The following is a 20512-nucleotide window of genomic DNA, read 5'->3' as shown; positions in this document are numbered from 1 at the left end:
ACTCCATGGATCAGAACAACTAGATCACATTGATGGTGTATAGCAGGAGTAAGCATCAAATTGCAACAAATTCAACATGCCATGCTGGCTCATACTCAAGACCAAAAAGAGGAGAAGACGGATGGTTTCTATGACCTGAGAGTGTCTGAAAACTCAGCCTGTTACTCTGTCCTGCCTCTGGACTCCAGCATTCACCTGACCACCCATGTTCTTCTTACTCAGAATCTGCTCCCCCATAATGATCTAGCACACACTGGTCATTCACAAAATATGAGCAGCAAAAAGGAATACAGAGCCTAGGAATTTCATGAAAGTGCCTTCTATTTCCTCCATGCAAGAATCTGTGACCCTCAGCTTCTCAATCTGTAAAATCCACTTAATCTACTGCCAAGTATAGGTTTTAAACCATGTAAAATGGTACATACAGGAAAAGTCACATATCTGTCCCCTGTCCATTTCTGCAGCCTGGCCTCCTTCCAAGTTCTTGCTGTTTCCCTGCCTCTCCAACATTTTGCCTTATCTTTGAATAGAGAACCCTCATGTTGGCTCTTCTCCCTGGTTAAAAACTCTTCCCTTTTACCTCTAATCACATGTGCCATCTCATGGAACTCTGTACCTTTTCCCACTGTAGTATTGTAATTCTGTGTATATACTTATCATCTGTAACCTCCACTCAGGAAATCTCTGAGGATAATGGTATGTCTTTCTCACCATGAGATTCCCACTGTCTGGAATCTAGTAGGTGCTCAATAAATATGTATTAAATGAACAAATAAGTGACTGAATAAAAATGGATGCATGGTTACTTAATGAGTATAGACGATCAATTCTAGATTATAATACAAGTAAATATTTAAATGCTTACATCTATGTAAACAGCTCACTCTTCTATTCTATTCGTATAACCCTGGCATGTTTCACTGTATTCTTATATTCACTTGCCAAGTTGCCCCTATGTCCAGACCAGACTATACCATGTCAGCACCTCTGGGGCAGATAATGGATTTATAGGAAGGTTGATTTAGAGTCACAACTTTAGTTTTTAGGTCATGAGAATTATATAGGATGCAGCATCATTAAACTGAAGGTAGTTGATTCTGAATATTTTTGAAATTTCTTCAAAGGTCCACCCACCTGCATAAGAAAGCTCAGACCAAGGCCAATATGACTCTCCATGTACAAATAGTACATTTATATTCTGATGCAGCTCTCGGGTGGTGACGCAGCATGGGCAACAATCAGCCATTCTTACAGAGAATCGTCCCATCCCCGTGGAGCCTGTTGTCCTGCTCAATGCCTTGTTCAATCCTTTAGGACCAACTCATGCATCCAGCCAGCCAGCCAACATTCCATCAGTCCATCCTTATGCCCATTCATCTGCATTTCTTAGCATCTGATCTTTACCTAACACCTGTCTAGATACCATGGAATCTCTAGATGTTCTGAGAACTCCTATGGCCTAGCACTGAGGATCCAGATCAAATTAGAAATAAAAATAGACAGCCAAGAAGATTGGAAGAAGCATTTCTTTCTCTACTCATTTTCTGGAAGTCTGGATTCCACATGACCTGACTAGGCCTCTCTACCACACCGGCTATCACCTGCACACAGAGAGCTCATATATATGTACATATAATATCTATAGGTAAGACTTGTCTGGTACATGCCATGCAAGTAATTTAAACTGTCTACTTAGACATATTTCCTTTTAGCTACTTAAAAAATGAGTTTTCAAAAATTACTAAGACCCTTGATTACCAGTCCTATTCATTCTCTTCTAGGGGGTTCCCTGACTCACCAATGACTCTGTTTCCACACCAGAAACCTAGGAAACATCCTTGCCCTTCACCCTATACACCACCAACAAGCCTTCGTATTTTACACCCTCAATATTCTCCCTTTTTGCCTATCACCCTAAGACAGCTTCCATCTTCTCTTAAACAATGTAAAACTTACTTGTGTTCTCTGTGATGCTCTAAATTAGTTTGAAAAACATCATTTTTGAACACAAATCTCACCAGATGACCCACCTTATGTTTAAGGACTTCGGTGGTTTCCCTGTCATTGCTTTTGGAATAAGGCGGGGGCTACAAGGCTGACTGATCAGCTCACAGCACCTTCCAAATCTCTTCTCATTCTGACCACTCCCCACTCCCAGCTCAGCATGTTTCTGCCACACAGACAGGAGTCCTTCTAGTGAATAGGATTCCTCCTGGTTAAGGAACTCTGAATATGCCCTTCCTCCCCCCAAAAACATGTTCATTTTTCTCTTGTGAGCCCTCAGCACAGAGGCCGCTGATCAGGACATTCTTCTATAAATTCTTGATCTGCACCAAGAGGTGCTAATGTTGTTACCATAGAAAGTGCTGTTGAATACCTTTTCCCCATGAATTCTCCCAGAGGTGTCCCACAAACAATCCCTTGCCTCTTTCTCCACGTTGTCGCTCTGCTTGTACAAGCATGCATGACCCACATAGGACAGGCTGGGAGCCTTAGGCAGTCAGCAGGCTATAGCCACCTTGGCCAATGGGACATGGGAGCTGGGGCAATTCTCAGTTTTATTCTAGACAGTCCCTGGCAGGGCTGAACTTCAGATGCCCACAGCATTACTTTGCTCTTTACCATAAGCTTTATTGGCTTTCTTCAATTTCTTATCTTCTCTACTTCCTCACTGCTTTCCCTAAAATCACCTCCCAAATTATCACTTTTATCAAAACTCCTCAGAGACTGTTTTTGAGGGAAGAAAATGGAACACTCTATACTTGTTTCTTCCAGATCTCCAAACCTATCCATGACAATATATTTATCTGAACACATGTTTGATAACTCCATCCCTCTTTAGACCATCAGCTACATGAAAACAAGGATCCTTGCTACTTTATGTTCTCCAATGACTACCCAGGATGTAGCATGATACCTGGCACCTACCAGGTGGTCAATAAGTCATTCTTTAATATGAATAAAAGGTTACTTCAGGATTTGTCCCTGGTACTTCAGATAAAACTATTCTAACTCAATTCCTGCTCTTAAAAGATAAGTAGTCTGAGGGTAACCAATCCATATGGTAGACTCTAATTTAAATTATTGCTATCCATTAGCATCAATGTTAGGAGAGCTCAGGAAAAGGAACTTAGCCTAGCAAAAGGATCATGAATGAAGGCTTTGGTGGGAAGAGATCCCAGCTTCACAGTAAAGGGCATGACCCCAAGGGAAGAGACCTTCTATATCAAGATTCCATAAAATTGTTGAGCAGAGGCAGGATAAAAGTATTCTCTTAATGGGCTTAATACTTGGGAAAGTTACAGTAATCCCCAACTCAGAGACTGAAAACTAGATTAGTCATATGTGGTAAATATTAATAATGGAAATCAAATAGCAGAGGCATTAGTAACAGCAAGCACATCGAGAGTGATAACTGAGATGTGGCTTGTTCTAGAAATTAGGCTGATCTAAAAATACTCTTGTGGAGGTGCTCTCATATTCTGGGAGCAGTGATTAGGCCAGCAGGGGGCCTGGCCTGGGAAGTTTCCTGTCTGCCAAGCTTTTCTCAGCCCCCAGGAGGCCCAGGGAGTCTTGCTCACAGAGCAGATGCCTCTACAGGCAGAGCATTTAAGTTTTGAACTCTGCTTCTGTATTTCAAGACCCATACCTACAATTGTCAGTGACTCTGTTTTTGTTTGCAAATATACTTAAGGCTGGGAGGAATTTGCCAAATATGTCTATCACATGCCATCACTGGGAACAATCCAAGTTTATCTTTTGTATTTGGGTGGAGCCAAATGCTATAACCAACAAGCCCAGCACCTCAGTGAATTCATATACTACAGGTATATTATTTCTTGTTCAGAAGTAGAATTGAGTGTGGGATGGGTGGTCTTCCAAAGCACTGAGTCAGAGACCCAGACCTCTTCAGTCTGGTGACTGCACCATCCTTTTGGGTCTGAGAAACCTTGCTGGGCCATCTGCCCCCTCAACAGCAGGCTAGAGAGGAGCGTCTGGAGATCCCGTTGGCTGGCTCTGAGGGCATTTGGTGTTTCTGCTCCTGCTCCATTTATCTGTGGAAGAGCCTGAGAAGCGTGGTCCAGTTGGGCTCCCAGGCAGAAAAGGAAGCAGGGTTTTCTGAAGAACTAGAAGCTTCTCCCATACTTGTCAGGCATAGTTTGAAAGGCTGGGGCCATGAGACTGCAAGTGCAGATGGTACCCGCTCTGGTTCTGGGAATGCAATCTGCCCCTATCTTTCTTTCTTCTCTTTATCTTTTTTCTTTTTCAACTGACAAATCACAGCTGGGCCTGTTGCACCCAGTGACCTGGAATTTCACCAATAATATGTAGAAATTAGGACTTACTGGAATATGTGTGCCCAAAACCCACTTCATTTCAGGAAATATAAGGTAAAAAATTCAATAATTTTCCAGGAATGCATTTCCTCCTGTACAAATAAGTGATCTTACTTCTTGGGTAAATTCTTTAGGATCAGGTAAACTCTGTGTTTGGGTGTGCCTGTGTGTGTGCGCGCACGTGTCTGAAAGATCCTGGGAAGAACTGATATCAAGACTCGCCAAGTAGGGCCAGGGATTTAGCTCAGTGGTCCTGCTGCCTGCCTCACAAGCACAAGGTACCGAGTTCGATCCCCAGTACCAAAAAAAAAAAAAAAAGAAAAGCAAAGAAAAAGAAAAAAGACTTGCCAAGTAAGAACTTATCCCCAATATTTGTGCCCTAGAAAAAGCTCTTAATGTTATATGAGCAAAATATATTTTCTCTTTATGAAGAAGAGCTGAAATTTTAAGCTCAGCAACTACATTAGATTGTTATTATAATCATCTTCATTTTCATGATAAGTAAACCAAGGCTGAGAGTCATTAAGGATTTTTACTCAAGGTTATACAGCTACTAAGTGGTAGAATGAGGTTTCCGGCCCCAAAAAATCCAATGTGAGAGCCATTCTTAAATTATATTTTCCCAAGCTTCTTGGAGGTATTTGGTACTACAGGGAAAATACTGCTTTCCAAAATGTATGTAATTCATTTGTAAATATTGTACACCACTGTTTGAAAATTTGGAATGAAGTAGAATAAATAAAAGATCTATAGCCTCTCTACCCAAATAAAACCATGGTTAAAATTTTACCAACAATGCCAGGGATTTAGCTCAGTGGTTTCAATGCCTGCTATGCAAGCGCAAGGACCTGAGTTCGATCCCTGGTACCAAAAAAAAAAAATTTTACCAACAAGGCAAAGAGATAATATTTATTATTATCTCTATGCCCCATCTTCAGAAGTCTTATTAAATTATTCATTCTTGCCAGTTCTTTTCCATGTTTCTGAGTCATCCTCAACATATTCTCTAACCTTGGACCTGAAGAAGCCAAACTAACCTAGGGAAAGTCCAGACTTTGTTTTTATTGAGAAGTCTGTTTTCAAAGGCAAAAATAGCAATTTTGGCAGCTCTAAACTCAGGGCCACTGCTGCTTTATAATAGACCCACTTCAGAAGAGGAGTTGCAACCAGGAATAATTCCTAGCAAGGTGGCCTCTGAAAGGGGCCAAAGTCACTGAGACATGAAAGCTCTGAGCATACTATTTCTAACACTTGTGCATTATCTCTAAATATTGTGGTATTTCTTTCCATCTTGCCATGAAACAGTAGAAATAACTGAAGAAAATTTAGCTCCAAGATCCATTTATTTGTGGAAGGAGGACTTTATATAGAGTTCAATAAATATAGCCTCTAATTCCTCCAGGATTAATTGGTACAATTTCTGCACAAAGTGGTACATGAAGGTTAAGGCACAATTAAAATGGTATCCCATGGCATATTTTCCTTTTACAATCTGAGAAATGTGTAATGGGAACACAGCCTCAGTCTGCTGTACCATAGGAAGTAGAAAGTAGGAAGTAGAAGGGTGCATCAGTATCCCCACTTTGCTGTGCAGGAAATTAAGTCTATAAAGCACGAAATGACGTTCTGAGGGTAAAGCACTGGTAGAGAGCAGTTGCATTGGTTTGAAGGCAACCTTTTCAAAACCCAGGTGTGGAAAGGTGATGGCTAATGTAATAGTATTAAGAGGCGGGGTCTGCAAAAAGAGATGAGGCCAGGAAGATGGGAAGAGGTCCTTATTAAAACAAGCTTCACACAGAGCTGGCTCTTCTTACTTCCACCTTCTGTCACACTGGGACCCAGTATTCCTCCTCTCCAGAGCCTTCACCAGCAACAAGATGCCATCTTGGAAGCAGAGAGCAGTGTTCACCAGAAAACCAAATCTGCCAGTGCCCAGTCTTGAACTCTCAATCTCTAGAACCCACAGAAATAAATTTCCATTCTTTAAAGATTATACGATTTTAGGTATTTTGTTAGAGTAGCATGAACCAGACTAAGACAACAGTTAGTGTAGGACTCAGGCCTATATTTGCAACTTCAAATGCAAAAAATGGCAATTTAAGACTTCACTATATATATAATATATATATAATATATACTATATATAGTATATATTATGTATATAATATATACTATATATAGTATATATTATGTATATAATATATACTATATATAGTATATATTATGTATATACTATATAATATCATAGAATATAGTCTATGATCCATTCTACTCCATATGACTTTTCTGTCATAACAGTGTCACCATTTGCATGAAGAACACAATGACAGTCACCTGTCTGGGTGTTCTTCCATTTATAAGATTGAAACCGGCCTATGTTTTCTCTGCCTCCTAAATGGAGCATTACAGTACTTAGCACTGTGCTCAGCACTTAACAAAGGCCCATTATCCTTATCATACTCATCCACTTATCACATTTGAGGGGGTGATCACAAGATTGACAGCTTATATACTTTTGAATGAGAAAGAAAGAAAGAAAGAAAGAAAGAACTCTTTTTTGATTGCTGAATCATTTTGATAAGGGCCAATTTATTAGCAAAATAAAATGTAAATTGTAAATCTAGGCCCAGATATTCTATTACTTCAACGTGTTTTAAAAGGTACCTTTGTCCATTGTCATTTCTAATAATCATTGCCCTTAAGTCTTGGGCTGATGTTTTAAACCAGGAATTGATTTGGATTGCATACAAGGCAGGCAGCATGGGATATAAAGTAAGCATTAAAATGAGCTTTTCTTTTTGGCCACATCATATGTGTATAAATTAACTTCAGCATGCAGAGATTTACTATTAATCATGTGTGCCAATAAATGTCTCATTAAATCTCTCACTTATGGAGTATGCAATTGTCATTATACAAATATTATTTAATTACATAATGGCTCAACTATTAAGAAAACTGTATTTAACTGATATTCAAACCATATTCATAAAACACTTTATCCAAGGGACTATTTGAGAATTCCATAATCTTTTGATTAAAAACGGTAGTACTTTACTGATTGTATTTGGATAAGCCATGTTGTCTTTATAATAAGGTGTGTTGATATTAAAAAATGATTAAACATTTTCAAAGAAAGAGCTGCTTAATATTCACTTACCTTTCATCTCCGTATTATGAATTATATATTATTCTTTCACTTCTATATCCTCAATGCTTTTCACTCTTTGTAGGCAATTATACAGTGACCCATCCATATAGCTCATGAGATTTCTCAATTTTTTATGAATGTTCGTAAATATGGAGGAAATGAGTGCAAAATTTATGACCAGTTGGACCTTATTCCTTTCCTTCGGTGGGAGGTCTATAGTCATCACACTTCACTATTTGGATTTAAGAGGATATTATTTCAGGGTAATTTAAATCTAGAAAGCCCCTTTGGTGTAATATGATCCCAGGATCTATGCTGAGGATCTGGGAAGCTACTTGGGTTTATTTTTTAAGCAATGGTAAAAGACTCAGATTTCAGGACATGCTGAGTGCTGGCAGCCAGCTGCAGATAAGAGGGAAAAGGGAGAGGTGATCTGGCTGGTTCAAGTTCCGAAAACTCTGTGTCCAAGGAGCCATGCTAGACTCAGGTTTGATCTCAGCACAATGTTAATATCAGGGGGCTATTGTCACAGAGTGGAATTCAGGGAATGGCTGCACTTGAGATGTGAAGCCTACCCCAAGCCGGAGGCAGAATGAGAACATACAGACCTCCCAACATTGATGCAAAACTGTGTGAAGTGTTGGGACACACAAATAAAATGCCACCATATGTGGCTGGGAAGAACTGACAATGTAGAGAAAGACATTTGAATACCACTACACTGAGTCACCACAGGTTTGCAGGCAGTGTGTGCTGTCTCAACAGGACCATCTCCAGAGCAGTGGTCCTGATGTCAGGTCTTTGAGAAATCTGTACACTTTCTCTGGATCCCAGATGCTCCTTAGAAGAAGTCCTCGAACACACTCAAAACTCCAAATTATACTAAGGATGTTAGTCATTTCGGTATGCATTTGAAATGTGTCAGGCAGTATGTCAAAGCCTTTGCAAATGTTTATTTACATAATCTCACAATGACACGGAAGAACAAGTACTAGCATTTCCAATCTATAAATGAGGAGGCAAGAATTCAGAAGTTGGGTCATTTGTCCAAGATCCCCTGGGCAATATTGGGAGATTCTGAATTTGAAGTCAAAGTTCTGCTCTAAAACCCATAATCTTAAACTCTACACTATCGGGTGACTGCTATGACTTCATAGAAGGTGGGCAAAGGGTGAGTCGGTACAGAAAGTTAGGTAGAGATGACTGGAAATTCCTAATGAAAATAAAAGGGGGATAGACTTGAGTTAATTCCACACATGGAGGAGAAAGGCCACTTTAGTCTGGGACACCAGCGAGACCTGTAGTTGAGGGCAAAAACTCATTCTTTCATTCAAAAGCCATTTATTTAACATCTGCAAAGCACAGCAAGCCACTATTGTGTTAAGTGCTAGCCTTGAAGTGGTGAGCAAGAAAGGAGAGGCTTGCTCCATGTGAGGTCCCAGGCTGAGAAGGGGTCCACACAATTCAATGGGTGACTCTAGTGGAGTCCAGCAGGGCAACATCAGCATACTGTGGGGCTCTTCAGAGGTGCTTTTAACCAGAAACAGGAATCTTCCTACACAAAGCACAACAGGGAGAGAAGAGCATTGAAAAACTCAAAAATGAGAGTTTGGGTAGGTGTTCTAGAAAGTCACCAAGATAGTGGAGCTGAGAATGGAGGGGTTTCAATTGAAACAATTCTACAAGAGGCACCCATTGAACATGGCCTGGGGATCGGAGATTTATGCCACACCACAATCCCTGCCCTGGTGCCCAGAGGAGAAGCAATAAGGCCTCCCAAGAAGACAGTCTTAGTAGTCTTCATGTTTGTCTCCAAGAACAATATTATTGATCACGTCTGATTCCTTAAACCCAACCTAACTTTTCCTCCTATATCTGCAGTTTGGTAGGCTTAACTAGATTACATTTCTGTCCCAATCTGCTTTGTGAAGTGCTTACGAAAAGGCCCTTTATAAATCTTTCTGATAATGAATTATGAACAACAATGAAAAAGGACCACAGTATCGCCTTCCTGCTCCTCCCAGGGAGAAGCTGAGCCTGATTCATATATTCTGCGCTATTTGGCCTTGTTTTCTTTCAAAGACAAGAGAACATAATAACCTTGAGCTATCTGGTAGAAATAAAAGATAGATGCAAACTTTACTATGTAAAATTTGGGATCTTTTCATCCAGATGAGAAGACAATAGACTATTATAAAGCCATGTGGCATACTTGAGGAGAACTTATTTTATTCAAACCCTGAGAACCTTCACCCTGAGAGAAATCTCTTTATGTGACAATAAATAAATTAAGATAAGCTTTCCTGAGAAACAGATTTCTCTCTGGAAGTTTGGAATCTGAGAAATTTGCAGATGAAAGGTTACTGCCTGGTTTTAAAAGTGCAGAACCAGATGCCTCCCAGGATGGGGTGTCTCTCACTTAGGATCACACAGATAAAAAGAGACAAATGAAGCCAAAGAATTTGACTGTAGGGTCTCCTTTGGTGACCCAACTCCAGATTCTTTCTCACCTTTCATTCACCCTGAGATTTTTCAGAGCAGGGAGAAAAGAGGGACCTCTAGCATCCCAGCCTTGGCTGAGTTCACTGCCAAGAGGACAGAAGGAGATGGAAACACACCTGGTGGCAGGTTGTCCTGAAACCACATCTGTAGGGTTACATCTAGCAGTCATCCTTGTGATGAAGGAGCATTGGTGAGTCTGGTAATATGGCATAGCAAGAGAGTGTGGCTGCCACCTCTTAGGGGCAATATCTAGCACAGCACACAACACAACCCAGCTCATCCTGGGCCACTAGCACGGCCCTCAGTCCCAGTGCTCTTCCCACATCCATGGAAGAAGCAGGAGGCAGAGACAAACTGGCTCCAAAGCAGTTCATGTGCTAAAGACCTAACCTCACTCTACCCTAGAACCAGATCAATGACCTGATCCCCCGCAAAAAAAAATGTATACTTATTGTAAGTTTTTAAACTTTCAAGAAAAAATCCACAAAGTCATAACATAACGTCAGACTCACACAAATAAAAGTATATTCATAGTATGAATGTAGGAGATGATAACTGTGCTCTACTCTTCATCTATCATCATCATCATCATCATCATCATCATCATCATCATCATCATCATCTGTCATGTTCATTAGTGTCAGGAACTCTAAGTGTATAAGATGTGTTGCTACCTAGTTAAATCTCTAAAATACCCTGAAAAGAATGTACTTATCCCTTTAAAAATAGGGCAAGTGAAACTTCAGTAGTATGTCTAAAGTCACAGGACTGCTAAATACAGAAGTAGCATTTTAGTATTGATTAATGCAGTGTTCCACTGACATCATCCAGGGTCTAAAGTCAGTCCACCATTTCACTGCATCATCACAGTAAGCCAGTTTGTCCTAAAATGGCTGATGTGAGCCCAGGCATTAGAAGCAGACAACAAAGTCTTGAAGCAGAAAGGGAGCTTTCTCCATGGTCACTTGTTAAAAATAAGACACTCTAGAGGAACATTGTGGCACATGCCTGTAATCTCAATATTCTAGGAGACTGAGGCACAAGGATTGCAAGTTCAAGCCCAGCTTGGACAGCTTAGCAACTTAGCAAGAACCTGTCTATAACATAAAATAAAATAATCTGGGAATATACAAGATACAATCAAAAATGCTAAATGTGTTTAAATTTTTAAAAATGTATTACAACAAAACACACATTGCCATTAATCTTTGCCAAAATATACCTCCCTCTCTTCAAGCACGCTTATCCCATGATTCTTGCTGCTTTCTGAAGCAGCTCTGGAAGTCCTCTTTTGTGAGTGTCTTTACTTGTGGTTACAGCAGCCTCAGCATCTTAAGTGAATTCAAAATGTCTACCTCTCACAGTCATTTTGATTTCAGGAAAGAGCCAAATGTTGCACAATGCCAGATCTGGTGAATTAAGTACATAAGGACACATCACAATGTCTTTGTGAGCCTGCCTTTCCATTGGTTGGACTCAGCAGCAACATTCACTGAATTGATCTTACCTCATAAACATACTCACTAAAAGGGACTTCCAGCACATCGTCAGAAAGTGGCAAGAACAGTGGGATATGTGTGTTTCAAATGAGAGGGAGAACTTCATGAAAGATTAATGAGAATTTGTCTTTCATTATAATAAAGTATTTTTTCCAAAAGATTTCCCATATATTTTGACCAGCCATTGTAGCTTAGTACAAAGTCCCTGGGTTTAATCTCCAGAACAAAAGATAGAGAGAGAGAGAGAGAGGGAGGGAGGGAGGGGCATTCAGACAGAAACAGAGAGTCCTGCTTTTCTATTGCACTGAACAGAAGTGTATCTCAAACAAATTATCCCAGTGGGGATATGTTTTTAAAACTCTCTGGATGATTCTCCTGTGCACTCTGGGTAGACCACCCCTGAATAGGAACATGGGTTAGTTACATGGCAGCTTATAATTAATTCGACATCTGGTGCCTTGCATGGGCAGCACAGCCTCGATGGGAACTGCTACACACTCGGCTGAGGAAGCTGAAGCTATAGAAGCTATAACACACACATCAGATTATATGAATCTCTTGAAAATGGGATTATGAAGAGGCTGGGAAAAACATAATATGGACTCTATAGGGGATGTGTAACAGATTGCATCCTGCCCTGTTCCTCTCTCTCCCATGGTGGGTCTCAAAACAGCCATCAGCATCTGCCAGAATCTTGCTAAGATCAGCAGGAGCTGGATGGGACCTGAGACTTTGCATTTCTAACAGGTCTTCAGGTGATGCTAGGGCCATTGCTCAGGTACTTTTGGGAATCGCTGCTCCCTAGCATTCCTGGGAGGAGTTCCTCATCTCAGAAATGCACAGAGACTCCTTAGGGGTTGCTGGGAACAACCGTGTCAACCCACCTCTACCTCCAAAACAAAGTGTGCCAGGTGTGTCAAGTGTCTGGGAGACATCACATCTCAGGGCAGGCAGCTCTTAGAGCCAGCCTGTCCTCACAAATAGAGCAGGCGATGAGATGAGCCAAGGAGCTGGGGATGTCTGGAAGCCATAGCTTTTCTGCTTGGGGATCAGGGTTGCAGTTGAGCTAGATGGAGGTCCAGGAGAGATTCAGTGATGGAGCGAATTACACCTATTCACTTCTGGATCCAGCACTTTTAGGTCCAGTCTTTGTTCCCACAGCACCCAACAGAAGCTTCCTCAGTCAAAGCCTCAGCTCTTGCCTGAAAACAAGGGTGTGCTCTTTGTGGGGCCTCCTTCTCTTTCCTGGGATGTCCATGACTACATGTGAGTTCACTTTAGCCCATCAGGGTTTTTCTCTGTGTGTAGCAATGGGATATGAGTTCCACAAAAAGAAATTGGCAGGAACCATCACCCCCTCTTTGACTTCTGAGCTAAAAATAGTTTCTATCTATTATGGAGAAACTTAAGAGACCGAAAAAGTTCAGCTCAACAACTACTCTCTATCCAGCAGCAGCAACACTTGGAATCACTGCTTACTTATTTCAGGAGCACCAGCATGCCAGTTAGAGGTGTCAGGAACTCAGGGGACCTCATGGGTGCTTTGGGCAGCTGCCAATCCCAAGGAGATCCAGCCTAGGGGCTGGGTGCATCAGCTCCATCTCATATGAGTTCTGGGAGCTTCACATGTTCTCTCTCTTCTCTGAACCCAGCTGGGGGAAATTATATACAGTGTCAAGGCCTATTTGACAACTCGCTGAGAAAGCATTTGTAAAAATCTTCCTTCTTTAGAAAAGAGGAACCACTTGGAACTCAGAAGAATGTCACCAAATCAGAGAGATGAGATTTCTGCCATCCAGGATGGTCAAGTGGCCTAGATGCTCAGAGAAGCTGGTAAACGAAGTTTATGAGCCACACCAAGAGGCTAGGTAATAGGTGGCAAACTCAGAAAGATGGTGGAGGTTAGAGGGAGGCAGACAGAATGCAGCGAGTGATTTAATATAGACAGTTTCCTACGGTAGATGGAGCATCCCTGGAAGAGAAGGCTAGCAGGGTTGTACTTTAGAAAATGTGACAAAGATAGAAATAGCCTGGAGGCCAAGTCCAGAGAGGAGGATTTGGCAACACAGCTAGGCACAGGCAGAGGCGGTGGGGATGGGAAGTAAAGACACAGAAAGCATTTTGGAAGGCTGAAAAAAAGGCCCATTACTGATTAGAAATGATTTGTAATTTTCATATGCAAATGAAGCCTTGTTTCTCAGTGGCTCTCTCCTCCCAAGTCTGCTGCACATAGCCAAACTCCAGGCTTAAGCCTTCAGCTTTGGTCACACCTAACCTATACCCTGGCCATTGTCCTCCTCACATCTGGCTGTTTGGGTTCATTGTCTCTTCCCAGACTTGTGCCCGGGCAAACCCTGTCCCAGCCAGAGAAGCACATCCAAATGGGAGGAAACGGCACAGTTTCTGTTTTCTTCTGTAAGAGAACTCAACGTTATTTTTGGCCCCTTTGAGTACAAATCAGATTTCTTTTTTTTTTTTCATCCTCAAAGCCCAGTGTCTGGCAAGCTTCAAGCAGCGGAGTGAAAATTAGAGCTCACATTTTGAATACCTTTGCATTTTGCTTGGTGTCAGTTTTGTTTGTCTTCCTCTGCCTGGCTGTCTTCTGTGTCTCCTGATTGTTGACTTCTCTCAAACACTGCTCTCGAGCCAAAGAAAGTAAAACCAAGCCCTCTTGTGTTCAAGATTTTGTCAGAGAGAAGGAAAGGATGTAAAGGAAACCATTCCCTGGTCTGGGTCTGGCTGTGCACTAGAGACTTTTACACATAGCCCAACTTCTGATCTTTACATGAACTCTGGACTAGAACTGGCCTCTTGATCAGGGAAATTCTTAGTCTCTCATGGAATCACACAGCTGGAGCAGCAAGACCAGCACAGGGGCTAGGCTTTCCTATTTTAAGACGGCTTTTCTCCAGTCCCAGTCGCAGTTGCTTTGTGATTATAAAGTTTGTCAGCATCCTTTGATGCAGTAGAACCAGGAGTTGTAAATCTATGTTTGACTGCCAAGTACCTGGGTAGATTAGAATTCTGACTGGGAAAGTTACTAAATCCCCATTGACCTCAGTTTTTCTGAAGTGTACAGTGGAGATATCAACAGTAGATTGATTGTCGTGAGGGTTCGATGGGATGATCCACTTTGAGAGCTGCCTTGGATGTGTTTAGTGGTGACCAGGTGAGCATGGGTGTGAGTATGTAAGTGTTAGTGTGCAAATGTGAAAGCCACACTGACATTCTCACCCAGTGGCCACTCAATTTCTGGGACTTGCTCATGGTTTCTAGCAGAAGTTGCAAATTAGCTTCTATCCTTTCCTTAAAAGATCTTTTCATTTTGTTTTCTCCTCTCCTGATGAAATATTTCACTTAAGGCAGTTCAAGATAATGTAGACTGGAAGAATGTTACAAACAGCAATTAGGAGGGGTTTTCCTATTTAATTTCACACATCATTTTGCCAATTTTCAGCCAGTCATTTGTGAGTGTTATTGTGACTCTTTTTCCATTAATAAAGTATAACATGGGCTTGTGCACTCCCAGACACATATATGTCTTCCTTCCTGGTGACACTAGCCTGACACCACCACCTCTAGTCTAGTTCATTACAATTTTGAAAGGAAAATCACTGCTTGCTATATAGAAGCTCTTTCAGCAGTTCTCATTTCTTCTAACACTAAGGAATAATTGATATAATAATGATAAATAAATGTCATTGAATGAGCAGTTGCAATGTTTTGGGAACTTTGATTACATTACTTCCAATCTCAGTCTCAACCCTGAAATTCATCCCCATCTTTTAAAAAAAAGTAAGACAGAGAATAAAGGGTCAAGACGGAGAGTGGGACTAATTATGGAAGACATGCTTACCTGGTTTCAGACACAATGTTGTACCAAGATGCTTTTCCCTTCAGATAGAAGGGTTGCCTGCTTTGTCCCTTTCATGTCCTGCATCCCTGGCACATATGTGTTCAATATTTCCAAATATTTTTTAAGTGCCTGGAGACACAGGGAAATGCACACACACACGCACACACATGTGCAGACAGATTGCTGTTCTATTTTTGAAAGACATATGTGGCTCTATACCCAGTCTTTGTGGAGAGGGACAAGTGACAGGCACTGCATTCAGGAGTCCCTGGTTCTGGAACTTCCAGAGAGGGAGACCTTAAAGGGCAGGTGGTAGCTTCCTGTGACCTCATAGAGACACCCCAGCCCTGTCTGGCTGTCCTTCTATCCAGAGACCACAGAGCCTGCTAAGAGTATTCTCCATCTGTGAATATGGACCAATTAATTATCTCTGACACAAATGAATTGCTGGCAACTCTTTGCTGCTACCCTAAATCATATATTCTCAATTTCCCAGGACTGCAGAATAGCACACATGAAGCACCAACTTTTCCCACCATGACTCACTCTCACCATCAATCCTGTGAACGCCAATGGCACTGTGCCAGAAGAAAGGCATCAATCTGATTCTTCCGGTTCACCTAGGAAGTCTTACCCTGACTATAGTGGTCACACGAAAACATGTGATGGGAAAACCCTTTTTTCTGGTCAGTTTATGCTTCCTGAGGGGATTAGACTGTCCCAAAGCTGAGAATGCTGGTGATGATAAGGGGTGTGTGTGTGTGTGTGTGTGTGTGTGTGTGTATCTGTGTGTGTGTGTGTGTTTAGTGGTACCTGAGGCAGGCTCTGTGTTAGACCTCTGTTCTCAGAGTTGGGTGCATGTTGGATCCCTGGATTGCTTGGCTGTGTTTGTTTTGTAACTACTGTTTCCTTGTTCCCACCACAGATAGTCTCATCTAATTGTCCTGTAGTGTGGCCTGGGGATCAGGGTTTTATAAAGTTACCAGGTGAGTTGGATACACAGCAATGTTTGAGAACCACAGCCCTCGAAGTTTTACTTCCTCATTTCAATTTGCTCTCCATCCAACTCAAAAATAGGAGTAGAGGTTAAACATTCCCAACCCAAAAATCTAAGACTTTAAATGTTCCAAAATTTGAAAATTCTTGAGCAAGAACATGATGCTACAGGTGAAAAATTCCATACCATGGCACTTTGTTTCGAGTACACAGTTATTAAAAATATCACATAAAATTATTTTCAGACTCTGTATAAGGTACATATAAAACAGTAATGAATTTTGTCTTTAGACTTGGGTTTCATCCTCAAGGTATCTCATTATGTATATGCAAACATGCCGAAATGAAAAAGTGAAATTCCAAACATTTATGGTCCTGTTTATTTCAGATAAGAGATACTCAACATGTATTAGTGTCAACTCCAGTTTAAGGAACAGAAGCTAAAATTGACAAGGGGCTTTCCCAAGTCACAGGAGCTAGAACCCAGGATCCACAGCCAGGCTCCTACCACACTAACTCTCTAACACTGCAAAATGCTACTTAATGTGTACTTGTGGCAATGAGGCCATCCCTGGGCCACCTCCTGTATGTGCCTTCTAAGAGCAGGAGATTATATGTGGTGCCAGGTGCCAAGTGACTTAAGCCACACAACTATTAGGCCCACCCAGGAGTGAAGACAGGCTAGATATGGGCCAAATTGATTTTTCTTTTCCCTCTAAGTGTGATAGCTGGAGAAGACTGAGCAGGAAGTACAACAGACATCTGAGGACCCCGGGGCGTGGGGTTCACAGTCCTCCAGGAAGGCAACCAGGCTGGACACGTCATCCTCCCACACTTACTGGGCCACAAGGATGCTGGATTCCCACTGCTCTTTAAGAATAGATAACTGACTTGGAAAAGAAAAGCTTGTCCAGAAATGTTGCTAGGGTTGAAACTAAAGGGACACTGTCTATGCCAAACTGTCAAAGAAAAGGTAAAACCACGAGACGCATGATTCAACATTTAAAAAAGACATGAGCCTGAATTCCTGTGACTTCGAGTAAGAATCCTCACTCTATGAACTTTGATTTCCCTTTTTTATATCAGAAATTAAAATTGTTTCTTTATTAATAAAGGATTACAATCATTCTAAAATGTAATGAATAAATGATATATATCTATAGAAATTATTAAATATAGCATATATGGCTATATAATTTATAGAATGTGTATTATCATGTGTATAAATAATATTATTTACATATTTATTGTATTTGACTTATATTTGCTATGTGATCAGCTATGGGGAAAGAACAGCAGGATGAGTCAGACCGCTAAGTCTCATAAGTGATTCATTCCATCAGAAGTCACTTAGCTAGTTACACAAATTATGGTATACCCACTGAATAAAGTCCTTTGGAGCTATTTAAATGAGGTATATCCAGTACACCCAAACAAAGAAGAAATTTCTAAGAAAAATCATTAGGAGGAAAAAGCAATGTGAGATCCATGAGAAAGTATGAGCCCTTTCCTACATTGAGAAGTATTTATATGTAAATATAAACATATATAAAATGTTAAAAAAATGACTCTAGCTATGCATACAGATGTGCATATCATTATTTGGATTAGTGTATGTTTTCTGGAGAGAATACATTAAGTACCTGTAAGAGTGGGATTTGGCAAAAGAAAAAGGGAAAGGGGCTTGCCATTCTACTTTATATTTTTACTTTTACAATGTTTGTACTGTTTGCATGTTTGCATATGTGTGTGTGTGTGTGTGTGTGAAAGAGAGAGAAAGAGAGAGTGTGTGTTATGTATGTGTGTATTTCAATCACAGAAGAAAAGGAATATGAGTTATAACACAGAAGAAAGCAGAGTTTGTTGGGACCCCAAGCCCAGAGCTCCTTCCTCTGTTTTCTGGGCCAGCTTGGCAGACGTGGCTACATGGATGTTTCTTCAGCTGGAAATGATTATGTCCTCTTGCCCTAAATCCTGGGCAGAAGCCATACTGAGCCTGAGGCAGACAGCCCTGGTCAGGACAAGCACCCTTAGCTCTGCGGCAGGTTTTACTGCTTTTATTTAGAAGCACAGCAGTGAGAATGCCTGGGAGTGGTGATGGGGGCTGAACAAGTCTTAGGGGGTTAGAAATTGGCAGTGCCTATTAAGGAACTCAAGTGGTATGGCACTGAAGCTTCAAATGCTTTAGAAGCAAACTGGATATAAGTTTAATTCTCATTTTAATGCCAACAAAGATCCATGCATGGAAGCTCAAATACTCTGAGGGATTAGATTCTGACTGGGGGCGAGGGGGAGTCCTTCCCTTTACATGCTGTGATGTGTTGAATGGTGGCCCTTCATCCAAAAAGATATCCGCATACATTAAATTCTATCACCAGCGAATCTGAGCTCATTTGGGAAAACAATCCTTGGAGATGTAATTAACAATCTCCAGATGAGATCATCCTGGATTATCTGGATGGGCCTAAATCCTATGACAACTCTTGGTATCAGACATTGTAAAAGGCAGAAGAGAACATACAAACACACAGGAGAAGGCCTGTGAAGATGGAAGCAGTTGGGGGGATGCTGCCACAAACTGAGGAGAACCGAGGGCCCAGGGATTCAGCTCAGTGGTTTTGCCGCCTGCTGTGCAAGCACAATGACCCGAGTTCGATCCCCCGTACCAAAAAAAAATCAAAAAACTGAGGAGAACCTGCCATCACCAGGAGCTGCTAGAGCCTTCAGGGGACCATAACCATGCTGATATCTTCAGCTCAGATGTCTAGCCTCTAGCACTGTGGTGTCTTAAGTTACTTTTCTCTCATTGCTGAAACAACCGACCTGACACCTAAAGTTAAAGTAGAAAAGGTTTATTTAGCTCACAGTTTGTGGAGGTTTCAGTCTATAACCAGCTGGCTCCAAGGAAAGGTGGTGTGGAGAAACAGTTCATGGTGGGCAGAAGGTAGAAAAGCAAGCAAGAGATGACCATGGCTCTTTCTCTCCCTTGTATCTTATCCAGCCTTCTTAGGGCAGGTAGAATTCACAGTCTTAAGCCTAGTGCCTTAGAGCCTAGCATTGCACCATGACTCAATCCCAGCATCACACGCTCTACATCCAGCCACCTTTGAAAAAGCTGCACCTCTGACTGCATGAGGCTTTGGGGTTACGTCTAGACACAGCCATAACATGTGGGAAAATACATTTCTGTTGATTTAAGCAGCCAAATTGAGGTAATTGATAATAGCAGCTTCTGGAAGATATTATTCTTTCCAAAGAGAAGGAGTTGGCTTGTATAGACTTTGTAAAAAAGTAGAAGATACTGTGTGTGGGAAGAGGAGATAAGCTTCCATGCCACACTCAGAATGCCCATCAGTAATCACCATGCCAAGCTCACTAACATACCACCTGGGTCTGACTTCCCCTTTCCAAAATAGGTTCTCCCAACACTCTCTATGGGATTATTCCACTCTATTTTTTTATTTTTCTGCACAGAGACTGTCAAGACTTGTTATTATGTTGCATATTTGATTTGATGTTGTACAGTAGCTATCTCCCAACTGGGGAATGTGAGTCCCTAACAGCATAGTCCTGGCAGTCTGGCTGCTTCTGAATCCGGCTCCTGGAATAGTGCTTGACATGGGAAGACACTGGGATGATCTTGGTAGAATGGAAGAAGAAAAAGAAGGCATGCTCTGAGCCAGACTCTGTGCAGAGGCCTGAGAAGCCCACACTCACACCTGACTTACACTGAGCTTGTGGTCCAAGCAGGTGGATACAGCAAGTGCCAGGGAAGCTGCGACCCAGGTCAGATGTGCTAAGAAGAAAGTGGTAAGATGTAAGCAAGGGGCAAGTTAAATCTAAAGGAGCAGAAAGACATGAGAGGTGGCCTCCACCAGGAGTGATAGGGGCATCTCATCCCAGAGGTAGCATCTAGTAGGACCTGCATCCATGAATCAGTCCCCTGAATGGAGGCAAGAAGCCCTACCCTACACCATTTTCTCTGTGGGAGGAGTAAGGGACAGAGGAAAGGAAGGGACAATTTTGAAAGACACTGCTAGGCAGATTCAGAGGGAAGGGCTGATGATGGGGCTCTGTGTGCTGAGGACGAAAGAGGACAGAGGCTTTGAGCCAGGTGTCTGCCCAAGTGAGCTCAGGGGCACAAAATGCACCTAACCCCGGAAGCCAGCTT

The sequence above is a fragment of the Heterocephalus glaber genome, unplaced genomic scaffold (assembly GCF_053883595.1).
Source record: "Heterocephalus glaber isolate CG9 unplaced genomic scaffold, H.glaber_assembly_v1.0 deba00000071, whole genome shotgun sequence".
Classification (NCBI taxonomy): Eukaryota; Metazoa; Chordata; class Mammalia; order Rodentia; family Bathyergidae; genus Heterocephalus; species Heterocephalus glaber.
This window is presented reverse-complemented; position numbering follows the sequence as displayed.